At 63.3% G+C, this 4930-nt stretch overlaps 1 long non-coding RNA gene and 1 pseudogene across 1 annotated transcript; both read left to right on the top strand.

Annotated features, from left to right (window-relative positions):
* LOC138102457 (uncharacterized) lies at positions 1-3393 on the top strand. The gene is made up of 3 exons (XR_011147424.1): positions 1-390; positions 1181-1998; positions 3136-3393. It is a non-coding gene; the product is annotated as an uncharacterized lncRNA (long non-coding RNA).
* A 14-nt stretch (positions 3394-3407) lies between these two features.
* LOC138102431 (uncharacterized) lies at positions 3408-4930 on the top strand (annotated as a pseudogene).

Genomic DNA, 4930 nt, shown 5'->3' with positions numbered 1-4930 from the left:
CTGGGGCCGCCTCCGAGCTCCGCCGCCGCCTCACCGGGCTCCGGCCGCCGCCGCCGCTCCCGGGCCCGCACAGACGCTCCGCCAATGGCGCCTCTGCTGCGCCACGGCCGCCCTGCCGGCGGCTCCGGGCCCGGGCTGCTCCCCGCTCCGACCAATCAGCGCGCCAGAACCACGACTGACGGCAGCACCGCCCAATCGCAGCGAGGGGCGGGCTCTGCACACGGCACGGAGCTCCCTCCCTTTCCCCGCACTCCGCCATTTCCCGGAAACCTCGGCTGAGGAGCGTTCTTGGCGCTGGGCCCGGCCCGGGCTGGAGGCCACAGAACCGCTGCTGCCCTGAACCGCCCGGAACTCCGTGTGACCGGGAGCTGAGGGCACTGGGAACTGCGGGTGAGTCCGGGATGGTGCAGGGACCCACCTGCAGCCCCGGCAGGAGCCCGGGCCGGAGCAGGGGATGCCTGAGAGAGGCCCCGAGCCCGTGGGAAGCCCCTGCAGAGCCGTGGAAGTGGCTCCTGGCGGGACTCGTGAGGCCGTGGGGGATCCCCGCTGGAGCAGCCTGCTCCTGAGGGACTGTGTCCCGCGGCAGGGACCCCAGGCTGGAGCAGGACAAGGATTCCTGTGACCCCCAGCCCCTCTGCCCCTGGGTGCGGAGGAGGGAGGGAATCGGGGATAAAGGGAAGCTCGGGAAAGAGGCAGAGGTCGGGGGAAGGTGTTACTTTTAGGATGCTTTTCACTTTTCATTCTCCTGCTGTGATTTGTTTGACAATAAATCCAATTCGTTTCCCCAAGTCGAGTCTGTTATTTCCATGAGTGATCTTTCCCTACTCTTGTCCTGACCCTGCCGCCTTTCCTGCTGTGTTCTGTTCCGTGCCCAGGTTGAGGGGGGCAGTGACAGAGCGGGTTTGGTGGCGCCGGGCACCCAGCCAGGCCCAGCCCAGCCCGGTAATCGCTGCAATAATTCACTCCAGCATTAACCAGCCGCAGGGAGGGTCCGGCTGCGCTCGCAGGCAGTTACAGAAATACCAACTGGGCAAAATGGGACACAGTGAGAGGAGGGACGTGGTGCCAGTGGGTGAAATCTCCTTCCTCCGAGCTGGCAGGGAGTGGACGGAGGATCAAGGCTGGAGACCTGGAAGGCAGCAGGGATGGCCGTGGGCCAGCTGTGGATTTTGCTTTCCAGGTCATTAAGGTGAAAGGAAGCAGCACAAAATCTGTCATGGAAAAGAGAGGAGAGAGAGCAGGTGTTGGTGGGGATTGCTGCCAGTGTGGACTCGGCTTATCCACGTGGATTGCAAACGCTGACAGACACCGAGCCCCGACAGACGCCCATCACTGACTCTGTCGTACCCCGGTGGATCCGACGGGGGCTGGAAGCTCCATCCAGCAGCTCCGCGCCTGCTCCGCTCTCACATCTCCAACCCCGGGATGGACCGTGGGGTCTGGAATCATCTCCATTCTGGGCTGCAGAGCTGCTGCTTGGAGGTCTTGGGGGATCCTTTAAGCCCCTCGTGCTGCTCCGAGCTCCCGAGGGCTCCCCGAGGGTTTCTAGGCTTGAACCCCGCCCCAGATCTGTTGTTGGGTTTAACAACAAACTCTACAGCAACGCCGTGCCCTGTGGCAGCAGCCGGTGCCGGGACAGCCCCGGGAGCCGGGCTAATGCCCGGCCGTGCCCAGGAGGGACCGAGGGCAGGGGAGTTCAGGAGGAGCCCCCGCGCCCCTCGCTGCGGGCGGCGGGAACGGCCCGAAAGAGCGGGGGCTGCGAGGGCTCCGGGGCTGAGGAGGCTGCGGGAGCTGCTCGCCCCGGCGGGGGAAGGTTCGAGCCGGCCCCGGGCGGGTTGAGCTCGGGCCGGTGACGCTGCGAGACCCGAGAGGGCAGGGAAGAGAAGAACGGGCCAGCGCCCGATGGGCAGCTTTCGCCGTCAGTCCTTGTTCGTCGCTGGCCGGAACGGAGCAGAGGAGAGCTGGTTTAAGGGGACGGCAACCACGGCGGAGCCGCGAGTGAGTTCAGCGCTCGGTTGTGGCGGGGCTCGGGGCTGGCTGCGGGCGGAGGGGGCGGCAGGGGGCTGGGGCGGGTTCGTTGTGCCGTGTGGGCGCCGTGTTCGCCCTGGCGTGAGGGCGCTGCGGGAGCGGCTGCCCGCGCTCTCCTTGCCGCTGCTGCCTCGGCAGGAGTGATGAGCGGGAAAGACTCCACTACTGGAATAAGTGGTACAGTAGGTGTGTTTATTCCAGCGCTGGGACACACGGGGGATCGCTCCTCCAAAGCCATGCGTGCCGACAGCTGCATTCAGCTCGGTATTTATCGGGTTACAAGTTCCATATTCATTGAGTTCCCCAATCCGTCTATACATATTCATCACCTAGCCCCGCCCAGCCTCGCTTCGTATTCCAGTGAGCCCAAAAGTCATTTACATCCGCATTGTGCTTGTGCAGTGTTGTCTGGTGGTCGTGGGCAGGGGTCTCCGAGATGAATAAGAGTCTTCCTCAGATGAAGTAAAGGATCTTCCTCATACCGAACTTTTCACCTTTCCTCCCTGGGCGTGCTCTTTATGTCCCCGGGCTAAGTCCAAACTTCAAGACTGGTTTGAGTTAGCTTTAGGTTAACAACAGGATCTTTGGTCAAGATTCCTTCCCTTTATCAATAGTCTCATATCTTCTCATCCTGCTTTGGTAGGCACAATAAGTGTTGGGCAATCTGTATGCATTGCTTCTAACAAACCAATTCTTAGTAAATCATTTTATCTCTGCTTCCCCATCCCCCTGATTCAGGAGCACGGTGCCAATAATGCCAAGGTTGTGGTTCAATCCCGATGTGGGCCGTTCCCTTAAGAGCTGGACTCGGTGACCCTTGTGGGTCCTGTCCAACTCAGAGGATTCTGTGATTCAGTGAACTGTCCTTGTGTGACCCCCGGCACTGTTACGGTGCCAATGCTGCTGCTACTGTTGTGTTTCTTATTATTTTATGAATTTTTGTCATGGGTAAGGCACAGCATTATTGTATTCCATATCTGTGCCCAAAATATGTTACTTTTAGGATCGGCACCATGCCAGAACGGGAATAGCCGGGCAGGTGGGGATGGAGCTGTTCCCTTGGTAAGCAGAGCCCAGAAGCTGAGAGCTTTCTGTCTGTCCTGGCAGCGTCTGCTGAAGGTGGAGGCTCCGCTCTGGGGGGAGTTGCTTTGGGCTCGGTTACAGCAGCCACACGACCACAGCTCCTCTGTCGCCACCAAGCTGCAGGAAGGGCACAGGCGGGGAAGGGCAGGACTGAGCCGGCACCGCCCTCCTGAGCCTGGGGCTCCCGCAGGGCCGGAACCAGCCGGGGCCTCTCATCGGGGTCCTTCCAACCGGCCATCGCCGTGGTGGTAAAACTGTTCCTGAGGCTCCTGCGAAAGGGTTTTTCAGCACTGCTGATGCCTCGGGAGCAAGGTGCTGGTTGCACTGAGCGGGGAAGTGCCGGCTGTGGGCTGGAGGAGAGGGAATTCTGCTCCGTTCGCGGGGTTGTGAATGAAGCCCTGGATCCCCAGGACGCATCAGGAACCGGGGACATCCAGAAAAGAACCCTTGGAGGATTCCTGGGTGAGTGCAGGGCCAGCGCTGTGGCCTGTAGGGAGGGGCAGTGTCAGCCCAGGAGCACAGGGCCGGCAGGGCTGTGGCTGTTCCCAGGGCTCTGGGAGAAGCCTCGTGGTTTGCAGTGGCCGGGCCCAACGCCCCCGGCTGCCCCCAGCCCTGGGCAGTTCTCCTGCCACAGGCTGTCCCCTGGCCCTGGCCAGTGCCTCCAGCGGCTCTTTCCCGCTCCAGGTGAGTGGTTCAGATCCCATCCCTGTCACCCTGCTGGTTCTGCTGCTCCTGGCTTTGGGGGTGGCCTTGGCTGTGCAGTCAGGTAAGGGAGGGGCAGCTGCCTCGGCCCAGCCCCCCGGGGCAGAGCGGGGTCCCCGCTGCCTGTGCAGGGCGATCCTCGGACCTTCTCCCCTTCGCTGTCCAGCAGGAAATGTGGTAAAACTCCAGTTCCCCCAGTTGCACCTGCGGCTCCGGTGCTGCTGGCCTGTCCCAACGGCTGAGTCGGGTACCACGGGGTCTGTGACTTCCTCTCGAGGGATCAGGGGACCTGGGTCAGGGTCAGGCTCGGTGCTCCGAGCTCGGGGCCTCCCTGGCCGTGCTCAAGGATGAGGAAATGGTGAGTGAGGGGCTGCAGGGGCTGTGGGGTGGCAGAGGGGAGCCTGGGGGGCTCCTGGGCCGGGCTCGGTGCTCGTGGGTCGGGGGTGCAGCCCTGCCCCAGGGCCTCGCAGGGAAGGAGCCCCGGGGTGCGGGGGAGCCCTGGGCGTGCGTCCCCCCGAGGGGCTGGGGCAGCTCCCACTGCCGCTCCTCTCCTTCCCAGGAGTTCCCCTTCCCCTCTGTGGGAGCGCACATCCCTGCCTCGGGCTGCCCAGACGGGGCCAGGGGCTGCCCTGGGGGGACGGCAGCAGCTTCAGCTCCTCGTGAGTCCCGGGGAGCCGGGCAGGGCCTGGGGGGCACGGGGGCACAACGTGTCCCCCTGTGCTGCCAGCGCTGCCTCTGCTCCTCCTTGCAGGGTCGAGGTCCTGGGCGATGCAGAGTGTGCGTTCCTTGGAGAGGGTAAACTCAGGAGCGGGACCTGCTCAAGTCCGCGGCCGTATCTGCAGCAGGGCCCAAACTGCCCCGTGGCAGGGGATGCAGAGAGGACCTTCTCCCTGCTGGGCAGGCTCAGCTTCGCCTCTTCCCCCCCAGCACGGGGATGTCCTTCCTCAGCCGCAGCGTCTGCCTTGCACTGGCTCTCAGGGTCACCTCGGTGCCACTTTGCAGGGTCACCTCAGTGCCTGGTCTCCAGGAGATGAAGCTGCAGGAAGAGGAGATGATGTGGAAGCTGATGTGTGGCTGCCTGCGCTGGGGCTTTCTTGCTCCTTCTTGGACCATCCCA

This window comes from Aphelocoma coerulescens, unplaced genomic scaffold (assembly GCF_041296385.1).
Source record: "Aphelocoma coerulescens isolate FSJ_1873_10779 unplaced genomic scaffold, UR_Acoe_1.0 HiC_scaffold_75, whole genome shotgun sequence".
Lineage (NCBI taxonomy): Eukaryota > Metazoa > Chordata > Aves > Passeriformes > Corvidae > Aphelocoma > Aphelocoma coerulescens.
This window is presented reverse-complemented; position numbering and strand designations above follow the sequence as displayed.